Consider the following 13,990-nt stretch of genomic DNA (forward strand, 5'->3'; position numbering starts at 1 on the left):
TGGGGATTTTCAGTGTTATAGACAGTCCAGAACCGTCATGCAGTTTTGAACAGCCTCCTTTCAAACATTTGCATGAGCTAGGCAAAATACTTTATAATTGTTTATAGATTATATTCAGCTTTTCTTTTACTCAGTAGTAACAATTGGAATGGAGATCAATCAGACTGCATAAAGGTACTCGACATTGTGTGAATGCATACGTATAAGAGAGTTTGGGGATGTGTATAAATGCTCACATGCATATAAACAATATTGTTTTTAGCAACATAGCAGCACACTCATAAGCATTTTCCAAATTCACTTCCTTGAGTTTGAGATGCTAGTTGAAATCAGAAAGTAAAATCAAAAACAAAAAAAAATGGGAGGGGAGGGGGGTCAGGAGGAGTTTGGTTTCATAACTTCCATAAAGCATGCCTGGAGATAGATGGTGTTGCCAGATTGCCAGATGACTTTATAATGAAGACTTTAAAGTATTGCAAACACAGCTGACACAGCCTGTTTACACTGGAACTGTGCAAATGTAGATCATTATAGATTTGTATTCATTTAACATGACAGATACAAATGTTGCTCAAGAAGTCAAAATGCTGAACTCAAAAATCAGTGAATATTCTAGAAAGTGGGAGAGTAGATCATTCACTTTTCTGAGGACAGTGAAGGCAGGTAGGATTTTCATTAAGAAATCTATGGATTCTCCTACAATTCAAACTGCACTTGCACTACAGCAGTAAAAATTTGAAAGCATTTGAAATAATTTTATGATACATTTAAAATAATTTACTGACTAGAAAGACTAGAAAATCACAGAAAAGCATCTGATATTCTAATATAGGACCTAATTTTACTGTATAGATCTGTATGTCCAAATACGTATATATATATTTATATGTATATATATATATATTAAAAATGTGTGCATGCTGGTATATATATATTATAGAATGCATGTTCTAAAATAAACACTGACAGATCTGTTTTACAGAACACTATGTAGAGTTTCCTATGTATAGGAAGTGAGGTCTGAGAGAACCTCCTATCATATTCAGATGTGTTTCCAGATCTCTGTTACAATGACCTGGTCATTAATCATCCCTACTGGCACCTCTGGTTACTACAGGGTAGAAACATGTATGCAGGCCAGAAGAGAGGAAACACTAATTACAGACACTTATGCTAGTCCTATACAACAGAAGATCATGTTAGATTTACAAGTAGAGGGCTGGAGTTTCACTTGGAATTAATATTTGTTACTTTTTTTTTTTTTTTTTTTTTTTAAATATAATGTAATATTTAATGCTGAAGATAAATAGTTAGGACCAAAAAAAAAAAAAAAAAAAAAAACTAAGCCTTCCTGACACAAGTAGACCAGAAGCTTATACATGTGAGTGCTACTATTCTACTGGTAAGTCTCTCACCTTTTAAAGATCCCTATTCATCAAATGGAAAGTGCTTTCACAGCAGTTTTATTTAATGCTTCATGCTATATCAAATGCAAGGACAATAGAGAAGCACAGTAAAACAGAAGAATGGAGAGAACAAATAACGCACATTAAAAGAGCGCATTAAAAATAGTTTCGTCTTGTTGCTCCTTTCACTGAACTAAGAGGAAATAGTATAAACCAGAGAGGACAACTGCAACTGCAATGTTAAGATTCTAGATGTACAACACATAATTTGAATATTTTTCCCCATAGTTTCTTAGTAAGATCTTTCTCTTCCACAATTATTCAGAAGGGTGCCATTTGCTCACCTAAAACCTTTAACAATGGTTTTAAATCATGAAGCCATTTTGCAATAGTCTGTACCACAAAATAACTGTCATTTGCATTGCGCTTTCATATTTTAATGGATTGTGTATTGTATAATTGACCATTTACACACACTAAATTACCTAAGAGAAATAACTAAATGAATATACTGTGTCATCATGGTTTTAGAGGTGAGCAACTGACTTTCTTTTGTCATTTTTGTTGTTCTTTTAATTATGGAAGCCGTCATTTCTTTTCTTGTACTTTGCAAAAGTGGACTTCTAAGTACATGAAAAGGTGCTGGACAAAGACAGTATTTCATATGTATCAAGAGGCTCTATTGTTTTTTTTCCAATATGACTATTTTGTTATCAGCCCACTAATTCTGACAATTAGTCACAGAACTACAGTTCTGTGACTGCATGCAGAGCTAAAGTCCTTCCTGCTTGTTTCCCAGTCCGCATCAAATTATGCACATATGGCATGCTTGAGGCAGCCCTGCTTTCATCTTGTTTTATTATTATAGAAATGTCTCTTGGAACAGCCCTGCACTCGTTGCTGTCCATCTCTGCCCATCACTTCCTTACTTGACTGTGAGTTTTACTTTCCTTCCACAGCCATTCCTACTTTAAGGATCTAAAAGTAAAAATTCTTTGCAACAAGACCAGTTGTTGACCCACATGATCTATGTTAGGATTCAAGAGACACCATTTAATCCCACATGCTCTTCCTCTTCTGGCTAGCCTTGATACAGACAACGTGTCCTCAGAAACTGCCACTGATGCTCAGATGAATGAGAAGGATAATAGTGTGAGGGATGAATAAGCCTCAGGAGGTTCTTCAAAACATCCTGCATCTGAGCACCTGGCAAACTGCACACATGCCTACATATCAGGTCAGATCAGCAAATGGGACTCCTCACAAGAGGGCTTCTCTCTCTAATGCCTCATCAGCCAAATTTTTCACCCCATTTACCCCCAAAAGCAAATGAAGAGTTATCTGCCCTGTGTTACAAGAAGTCACAAATCTACAGTCTTCCCCTTCTTAGCAGTCTCTCAATTGAGCACACTGGCTCTTATACCTTCTGTTAAGTCAGGGATTCAGGCTCTATGGGTGATATATATGTATGGGTATACATACCATATTTGTATTAATATAATTGTATTTATATCTAATAAATACATATGCTTGGTGGAAGAAATCTGCTTTCACTTAAAACAGCTGAGTATGTAAGCAATATCCATATGCTTGTTCTTAACAGAAAATTGCATTTTTATTTTAAACAAGTTCTAGTGTAAAACACACCTCTTATCTTTGAAAAGGAATGGTAAAATATATTGTGGAATCATTCATACAAGCAAAAGTAATTTGTATATTCTCTCTCATATTGTCTACTATAACATAGTAGTAAGCATACGTAATACGTACTAGTAAGTACAAACACATTACAGAAAAATTTGAAACAAATTTAGCATGATAGAAACACGTTAAAGATCATCTATTTCTAAGCATTTTATTGAAGTTCCATTTTAAGAAGATTTCTATTACTGAAAATTCATGATATCTAATATATATATTAAAATGAATTCTAAATTTCCACTTGTTCAAGATATGATAGTATCACTTGATAAATAACCCTAATGGCTGTTATTTTGTTCAGTCCATGGGCTACAAACTCTCTGATTGACCAAAACTTCATGTAATGAAACTCTGAATACTGTAGCTACACATCAATTACTACTAAGTTCTAAACCAATGATACAAATTTTGTGAACTTCTCACAATTTGGATATACTTATTCCTTATCCCATAGGTTACTTCTGAATATCATACTATCACTCAGACAAGAAATTAGTTGCTAGAGATACTGTGCAGACATTAGAAAACTTGCAAATTGAGGAGGCAGATTTCATAATTTCCCACAGATTGCTTTGTTTGTCTGTTAACAAGCCTCTCTGAGAAAACATTAAAGGATCTATTTGGAAGGCCCTACAGATCTATCTATATATAGCCATATGGTAATCTGGTAACTATCACACTCTCAGTAAACTAGAGGAAACAGTTTAGCAGTCACTGTTTAAAAGATGCTAAGGGCTTTTTTGTACAGATTACCAGTGAAGTAGTAAAAGCAATGCACCGTAACACAGAGCTAAACTCAATGGAACCCATTCTTAAAATAGGAAGATCCTGCCCTTTATTCAGGTTACTCCTAGGAAAATGCACCTTCAGCTCTATCTGTAGATAACTAGAGAGTGACACTCAGAGACCCTGGGGACTTTCAAGAATTCAAAGGTGGGATGCAAAGACTATCATTCACATATACCACACAACTGAATGGAGGAGGTAAAAACCTCCTTTTCCAAATACAATCTGGGGTCTCTGGGGTCATCATGTAGCCAAGGCATGCTGAGCCACAAACATTCTGCATCATCCACAGTTATTACAAGAAACAGAGATTCAACTTAAAATTGGAATTAAAAGAAATTTTCAGAAAGCTAAGCATTTATGTTCTCTTTACTACTTGATGAATGATATGCATATCAATTGTATTTTACTTCTACTGCCAGTACAAATATTACAGTTCTAACCTCTATATCATTTAGATCTCAGTCCATAAAACTTTTGAGAAAACTGTGTACTAATGAGATGAACTAAAGAAATGGAAGTTGGATATCAGGACTAATATTTCAAACAGATGTTCATCATAATTGCAAAAATAGAAAACCCACACTTTAACCAGGAGTAACAAACTACATTCTTAATTTTGTGTTTCCATTGATAACATTATGTCAGTAACATTCCACAGAAAAGCAGCCACAGGAAATTTCCAAGTGCTGACAAAATAAGGCCCATGCCCACAAGAAGAGAGGAGAGGGTTATGTGGGTTATGTTTAGCTTGGTCTATTTTCAGTGCACAATATTAACATAGCTCCATCTGCCAGCACTGTGAATCAATGTGGTAAAATTGCCTTTACCCAAATAAGCCTGCCTTTCCCAGGAAAACGGCAATCCTTAGCCTTTACTAGTTCCACAGCAATCTTTACTAAGGATAGTCCTTAGTGCTGGATTCACAGCACATACTGTATAGTAGAAAGAGAAGAGATCTGCTAATTTTATCCCTATGAAAGTTTAGAATTATTTCTAATTACATCTTGTCATGCAGATGATCAGATCACAGAGGAAAGATGCACCCTTGCATTACACCCTGAAGGTGAATCACCATTACTTCTTTGATTCAGCTGTACTTCATGAACCAGATATTTTCTTCTCCCCTTGCCAGCAGTAAGGAATAAGGCCAAGTGAGGTTCAGTAAGGCCAAATGCAGGATGCAGCACTTGAGTCGGGCAATCCCAGGTACTTATACAAACTGGGGGAAGATCTCCTTGAGAGCAGCCCTGCAGAAAAGGACTTGGGGGTCCTGGTGAACGAGAAGCTGGACATGAGCCATCAGTGTGTGCTTGTAGCCCAAAAGGCCAACTGTGTTCTGGGATGCATTAAAAAAGGAGTGGCCAGCATGGAGAGGGAAGTGATTGTCCCCCTCTACACAGTTCTTGTGAGGCCCAATCTGCAGTACTGCATCCAGGCCTGGAGCCCCCAGTACAAGAAAGATGCAGAGCTCTTGGAACAAGTTCAGAGAAGGGCCCTAAGATGACCAGAGGGCTGGAGCACCTTTTCTATGAAGAAAGGATGAGGGAACTGGGGTTGTTTAACTTGGAGAAGAGAAGGCACCAGGGAGACCTCACTGAGGCTTTAGAGTACTGGAAGGGAGGGGAATGGCTGTTAACAAGTGACAGGACAAGGGGGAATGGTTTTAAACTGAGACAGGGGAGGTTTAGGTTAGATATTAGGAGGAAGTTTTTTTTCACACAGAGGGTGGTGACACAATGGAAAAGGTTGCCCAAGGAGGTTGTGGATGCCCCATCCCTGGAGGCATTCAAGGCCAGGCTGGATGTGGCTCTGGGCAGCCTGGTCTGGTGGGTGGTGGCCCTGCACACAGCAGGGGGTTGGAACTAGATGATCACTGTGGTCCTTTTCAACTCAGAGCATGCTATGATTCTATGATTTGGTACAAAGATCACTGCAATTATGCCATATTAACTTTTTTTTTCCTTCAAATTCATGAAGAATCCTAATTTCACAAATAGGCATCAGGGACAGGCCATGGATAGACTAAATGAAAAGCAATATATCCACGCAGTCAGATGAGGCTTAGATGGTTCATTCCGATTATAATGACGGGATAGAAGTGTTCCTTTTATGGTTAACTGAGAGCAAGTGTTTCCACCATCAACCCTTCCTCAGCCAGCCGCCTGGCAATTGAGTCTGGATACAAAGTAGACACACCAAACTGTAACAAGGTGCAACAAGTATAACATGTGTAGGCAATTTTCTGTCTTCATTGCCAAACATTTAGATAAAATTTGCAAGTTTCTATCAGGCCTCCCAGCTTTTGCCACACCTTCACCTCAACAGCTGCAGAATTTTGAAAATTTTTTAAATGACTATAAAATATAATCCAGGAATCAACTTAATAAGTTGAGAAGCATAAAAAAGTTAGTGCAAGATGAATACTCAGCTAAATCAAGCTTTCTTATTTTGAATACTTCTGCTAGTTCACTCAACATTAGCTTGGGCATTAACCAAACCCCTGCAAGATCAGCAGTTAAAGCTCTTGTTTTTCTTTTCACTCAAATTAGGTGACTTCCATCTTTGAAGCACATATGATATCTTAGGTTTTGATTTAAGTTAGCCAAGGAGCTGTCTAGCTCAGATTTTTCACAGAAGCACAGAACAGATTACACTGGAAGGCACTATTAGAAGTAATCAAGTCCAATGTCCTTGCTTAAAGCAGAGTCACCTGCAACACTTTGCACTGGGTCATGTCTAGTCAGTTTTGAATACCTCTGAGAATGGAGGTCTCCACAATCTCCCCGGGCATTCTGTTCTGCCAGTGTTCTTCCACTCTCACAGTAAAGATTGTCCTTATTTTTAATTTTTTTTTTTTGTTTTTTTTTTTGTTTTTTTTTTTGTATTTGAGTGTGTGCCAAAGAACAGAAAGCACCAGAGATGAGTCATACCTAGAAAATGTTATAATTCCTGTTAGCTTCGCAGAGTCAATCAATGTCAAGACTAACACAGCAACTCTGAGGTACGTATAAGGTAGATCTTAAAAAAAAAAGACAGAAGAGTTAAATCAATTCATTATGTAAGTTCAAAGAGTTTTTCTAAGCTCTTGAATTTTGATAAAACAAGTCATTATCCTTTCTATTCATTCTTTATTGATGGAAGTTTGTTGAAAGACAAACAAAATATTAATGAACAATTACTATTCTACATTAATAGATTCAACCCACACAACTCTTTCTTCCCTTCAAATCACCTATTTCTACTGTTCTAACTTTCTATTATTGTGGTTAATATAAACTTGACAGGAAATAAAATTAAACAGGCATTATTTTTCAATGACAAGACTGAAACACCTGAAAGAAGTACTACTACAGGAGAGGAGATGAGGAGAAACACACTCACAAGAATAACCAACTTTTTTCTTATAAACTTAGCAAAAGGTAGCAATAAGAGCAATTTCAGACAGAAGTTGAGTAAAATCAGAAATATTCTGATACTAGAAGCTCTCTAGCAAATATCATCTATGATGAAGGGAGATGGGCTCAGATATCAAACAAGAACTCTACAAACAACAGGAACACTCTGCATTATTATTGTCCTTTATATTGGTAACATTTTCATTAATCTGAGTCTCAGTAGCTTGTGAGCTCCTGGTCATGAACCAGAAACATATTTTGTTTGTTCTGTATAAAAATGAAACACAAATCTACTAATATCTATTTGCCTAAGCCCAAGGCAATATGTTAAAATTTTGTTCATGATGCATTTTCCATTATGGGTGTCTTTACTTTCTTCAAACATATACTTTTCCTTTTAAATTCAATGTTTTTTCTCAAACATCACCTCTCACCCCTCATCCAAATTTGCCTTTCTGAATCAGAAAAAAAGATTTCTCAGCAGCCTAATATCCTGTCTGTGTTCACTAAGTAGAGTCCTCATAACTTTCACCACTTTTTACAAGTAAGCAAACAAAAGGCATGCTTTCTGTTTCCATGAAGATTAACAGAGAAGACATCAATAATATGAAAAGCACCCCTTTCTCAAAGATCCAATACTCTTTACTGATATAATCTTTATATCAAAATATAAAACAAAAGTTCATTTACAAAGATTAAATATTTACATGGCTTTTAAAGAAAGCCAATATTCTGAGCATTTCAGAAGAGTTCTCCTTGGTAGCTATTAAAAAATGAGCATAAAGAGCTCAAAAATAAGTGAGAATTTGTGACATAGGGTCAAAATAATTTCATTATGCTATTTTGCCTTCTTATGAAAATATAATTATTGTCAAGTTATCACATAAGCAAAACACTGTTTGTGAATCATAAGAACTAAGCATCTATGAGCCTGAATTGCTCTTTTATTTTATTTTTTTTTTATTCTATGAGAAGGTGGAAGAAGAAATACTCTGTCTTCTCAAGAACAATCAAAATGTAAAGTAAGACACTGAAACAGGTTGTTCAGAGAAGTTGTGAATTCCCCCACCCTGAAGGCTTTCAAGGCCCATCTGGATGGGGCTTTGAGCAACCTGATCTAGTGGGTGGTGTTCCTGCCCATTAACAGGGAGCTTGGAACTAGATGACTGTAAAGGTCCATTCCAACCCAAACCATTCTATGGTTCTATGATAAAATTTTTATCTTATTTCCTTCTATTTTCTTAAAAAGGGTTTCTCCTAAATCTTTCATGTAGATTAAGCACATCTTCAGTGGTCTAGATTTTATTTTATTTTTTCCTGAAACAATGCAAAGAGCATTACATTTCATTATTCAACTTCAGATTTTCTAACATCGTTTATTAGGCTTTTCTGAATTTTCTTTTTGTTTGACAAAAACGTACTGATAAAATGCAAGTACATTTAGCTACGTGTCATTCAAGTACAATATTGTGTCTCATGTGTCTCGTGTCTCATGCATCATGTAGCCCTCAATTTGCTGTTCATTATTACTTTACTGTTTACTGTTTGCAATACATTAAGCTAGGCTCTCTAGATTATTCTCTAAACATAAATATATTAAATATAAAACATATTGCTTTTTGAAGAGTTAACTTAAGGACACGTTTTGTACAACAAGCAATTAAAAAGGCATAAAATCTGACATAGCCAACAATACTTCTCTGTAAGAATTGGAAGGATGGACTATAGAAATGTTTCCCAATCCAGGAAAATATTTATAAGAATGAAAATATTCTTGACTGAACAGAAGATAATTTAAATTACTTACATAGCCTTTAGATCTCTAAAATTATATGAAACAAATGCTGTTCTTGAACACTTTAGCTAAACAACTTATATTAATAAACATGCCACAAGTTTAAAATTTCAACAGGCCATTGAAATGGGAAGCTGTTGTCTTACACTTAACTTAATTATTTGGGAATATCTAATGCAGTAAAGGTGATTTAAATAAACTACTCAGAAGTATTGGAATATTTACTTGTGGATGCTTGAAACCAATTTTTACATAATTACCACTGAATGAGAAAACAGTATAATGTAACAGAACAACACTTTTTTTTTCAAAAGCCTTGTGATGAAGTTTTTCGAAAACAAATTTTAACTCATGTTAAATAAATCTGGTATGTGTTAACTGATACATGCTACAGCCAGTTAATAATAAAAGCATGTTTATGAGGAAAGGCCTGAAAAACAACAGTGGGGACTCTACTAATTACTTGAATAGACTTACTTCTATTATCCTTATTATAGACTACCATGTGTGCAATTTCATTTTCATTTTCACATTCCAAATCAAAACGTTTTTTACCTTTCACTTCAAACTCTGACCCAAAAATAGACAACTTTTAGAAAGTCACTTCTTAAGATTCTAATCTTAACAAAACCTTGAAGATATGCATATGAATAACAATAAAATTATTATGCATAAAATACTATACTAATAATACAGAAAATTATGGCTCATAATAAAAACAAAGTGCTGATGGATAAAATTTTGTAGTTTTATTTTCATAAGAACCCTACTAAACTATAATCATCAAGAAAGTTGAAGCATTCTGGAGCTAATTAGCATGAAAAAGTACACTTCTTCACTAAAAATGTGGTTACACACGTAAAATTGGTTATGACCAATTTAACAACATTGAAGACTAAAATATTGAGTGTGATATCCATCAATATGTAACAACATGTTAATTATGAAAAAGTATTTTGAACTGTTGACAAATGGAGCATGCATTTCAGTAATTATAACTACAGAATGGCACAAGGATTCCCTGTCAAATGATTCAGAGAAGAGCTGAGATTGGAAGGAGCCTCTTGGAGGTCCTCTAGTCCAGTCCCTTGCAAGACTATTTCAAAAGAGAAAAAAAGCTGTGTAAAATACTTCCAAATATGTTTTTTTTTCTTGCCTGAAAGAAAGTTGCATGAATTTTGATTATCAAGAATGTGTATTTACAAGAACTAATGTTTCATTAGTCTCTTTAAGCATCCCAAAAATAATAGAAAGGAATACGGCCTTGGCTTGATATATGGCTGGCTTTCAATGCATATTTCAAATATAACAGAAAACAAAGGATTTATGATACATTCTGTTATGTGTCTCATAAAGGATGGCTTCTAATTATAATTCATTAAAACCTGAACTTCTGTGTAGACACTCAGCAACCTGCCAATCACATATTTACAGGAATCAACATTGTGCATTGAGTACTCTATTCAAGACACAAAGTTCTAAAACAAGAACTGGAGTTTGTGTTATTTTATTCTAGAGCTATTAACTAAATCAATAGCTTTCAAGGTCATAAGGAAAAAGCAGACTGATGCATTTCCTAGAAGAAAACATAGGCCAAGAGAAGTGTACCATGAGTGAAGGATGATTCAAAGTAGTCTGGACTGTCTTTTCAGAGAGCCAAATTCATCCTCATTGTTCTTTTTCTCAAATACCCAGCTAAGAATGTGTTTAATGCAGTGACTTCAATCCAAGAGACTTACTTTAACACTTGCTATCAGTTCCAAAGAGGTTGTAAATATTAAAATGTTATTAAAAGGTGCCAAGTTGAAATTAATATTCACCGGAGAGGGTTTCACATATAGACAAGTTAAAATTTTGACTAACCACCTTTCTTCATGTAATTTTATTCTTTCAATATACAGAGTCATGCGAAACAAAATCTGGGCTTTTGGATAATTAGGTGGGATAATTACAGAAAGGAGTAACAAAATTATTTAGTCAAAACATAGCTAAAATCAGATTTTCTTTTTCATTAAAAGACCCAGTTTTTGCAGTATCATAATTTAGAAAGAAATGAGAATCACATAATGAAAATGTCACATAATTCATAAAAGAATTATTAAAATATCAAAATTCTCCATCAAATCTGAAATGGTCATTCCCCAAAGGGTCAGAATGGCCTGCATGTTTTGATGAATCACATTTTTAACCAGCACTGGGATTCTCCTAGGAGATAATCACTTATATGAATCACCAGGGAAAGTACAACTTTTCAAGCTTCCTCTCTGAACATAGAAGAAATAGCCTTTCTAAAAACTGTATCTGGGCTTAAATCACCACCTGTCTTCATATCTACACTGCAAACTATGTTGAAGTGTGATGTCACCTGAGCAAGTTTAAAAAGACTTCCAGAAGAAGGCTGCTCTCAAGCTTAAATGTTCTCCATCCCCTTCATACTACACAATATAGATGAATATGTGCAACTTCCGTTTTGAATTTTGCAACTTTCATGATTAACTTCATTATTCATTTTTAATTTTCTGATGTGAATGAATGAGAAGTCTGTTGTAAAATCCAGAATTAAATGTAGCTCTTCCACTTGGTTGATTTTATTGCTGCTGCTAGGTCATCTGAACAAGAAAAATACTTAGCACTGTATCAGCTTTATTTCTATGCCTTTCAAAGGACAAACATTTACATTTGCACAAATTCTTCTAGATAAGTGGTAGAATAAGATGTTTGTCTTTTCACTTCAGGACAAGGAAAGGAGTAAGCCTGGACATATGTAGGGGAAATAAATTTTGAGCTGAGCTCCCTTCCAAAAAAAAAAATGAATACTTCAAAAATCTTAAAGCAGAAAAAGAATTCAATACCTGCACTGCTTTAAAGGAGATTTGAATGAGTTTATTATAATCGACTTCATCCTGTTATCTTCATCTTATGCTTTCTTGGATTCTTGGTTATTATATTATTATAGTTTATTGCACCAAAGCAGAGATAAACTATGAAAACTATGGTCTGTATATAACTCAATTTATAACTCATTCAGGACTATATTGACTGAAGTTTTGGTTGGTTGGTTTGTTTGTTTGTTTTAGATTTCATGCCTTCAAACACTGTTTTGGCTGTTTTGCAAGTTTTGTCAAGTCAAGACAATGATTAACCTTGTACCTTTCCATATTGTGATTACCCTGAGTTTGTAAGTAGACATCAAAAGTTTACAGAAGAAAATTCTAGGAACAGAGATGGCAAAAAACGTAATGTAATTGTTTTTTGAATAAACAAAATTCCTCTTAAAGGCTGCAATATTCCTACGAATCTAGAGGATACTGCTGACTTCCATATTTATTATTTGTTATTTATTTTCTTTAAAGTTGCTACAAAACTTCTATGTAGGTATGTGGCCAGCAACACAATTAGAAATATTCAAACATACCATTGACTTAATCTGTTCAGTGTTGCATAGGAAACTCAGCAATATGCTCCAAAGCAAAAGATCTTTCAATTGTTTCCAAAGTATAACTGTATGTATAAAAAAACCTCACAGGTGAGAAGTACAAAACTAGAGGCATTACAGAAACTTGAATAATATATTCTACATTTATTCTTATCTCTTCTTGTGTCCTAGAAGAAAGAAGGAAGAACATTTTTTGGCACTATAGATTAATTTTTCCATCTAAATATCTGATATGTCATATCTAAATCAAAACAAGATTTAGTGTGCTGAAAGACTATCCCATTTGTTTAAACTTGTTGAAGCCCAAGAAAAACATGTAAGGGGTTTTCTTTATGTTCCCATGCTTCTACAAAGCTGTTCTTTTAGGTATACAAATATCTGAAATTTCTCCTACACAGATGAAAACACTTGCAGTAGATTTATATTTCCATGAAACATTTTAAAGTATGTCTGTTTCAACAATGTATTTTTCAATAACACTGATATTTCTAAATACATTACATCTGATTTGAATTCTTTTCCCTGCAAGTGGTGTGATACCTAAAATGTCATTTCAGGGTAAAGTAATACAAGACAAGTTGAATTCAACTTTTGTAAAACAATAAGGAAATATTTTTAGACTTTAAAACATTTCTCTTTGACATTTTCAAAATAAAATATTTTGCCTTTCTCATTCAGAATTTAACTGTATGTTAAACTGAATTGAGCAAAGCATTTTTATAAAACATAAACAATTTCCAAAAACATTTTTAATTCAATTTTTTTCTGCCATAAATAAAATTTTCATCTTAGAGAGAGAGAGAGGAAAAAAAAAGTTTTCTTCTCTCTATTCTCAATAAATGTAAAAGCCATATGCATCCAACAGGTACTAGCACCATTACACTTCAGTGATTACACAAGCCATCACAAGCCATCTGAAAAAGACCTAATACATTGAGATTTTTTATTGAATAGGAAATCTCTCCCTACTGAATCCTACAGAAGATAATTTTTCACACAGATTTATCTAAAATGTACACATACAGCCCTTCGGGAAATTTAATTTATCTCTACATACCCATATGGCATAAATACGTTTAAATAAAGAATCATTTTTTTCTCACATCCACCATTCTTGTACTTCCCATATTCTTTCTTTTAACTGAAACCTTCCCTTTGTGCCTTATTTGTTGATCTTTGGGTCAGCAGATAGGACATTACTAGAGGTAGCAATAGCCATAATCCAGCTGGTGCCCTTTTCCCTTTTGACAGATGGACATAATTGTCAGAAGTTTGTAGTATAATATCAAAGGCAAAGACATGGAAAGACTGATTAACAGCTGAACTAGCATTGTTGATTTCAAAGTTCATGAAAATGCTATAGGAAAAGGATTTCTAGTGACATTTCACAATCAAATCCAGTTATCAAACTTTTTGGTATATAAGAAGAAGTAGACTTCAAAAGAAAGTAGCAGATTCAACTAGTTTC

The 13,990-nt window shown here is 34.4% G+C and overlaps 1 protein-coding gene across 4 annotated transcripts in view; it reads right to left on the reverse strand.

Moving 5' to 3' along the window:
- Nucleotides 1–13,990, reverse strand: part of PCDH7 (protocadherin 7) — a 253,133-nt gene that overhangs the window by 129,422 nt on the left and 109,721 nt on the right. The gene's annotated exons all lie outside the window — the stretch shown is intronic.

This window comes from Lagopus muta, chromosome 4 (assembly GCF_023343835.1).
Source record: "Lagopus muta isolate bLagMut1 chromosome 4, bLagMut1 primary, whole genome shotgun sequence".
NCBI classification, from domain to species: domain Eukaryota; kingdom Metazoa; phylum Chordata; class Aves; order Galliformes; family Phasianidae; genus Lagopus; species Lagopus muta.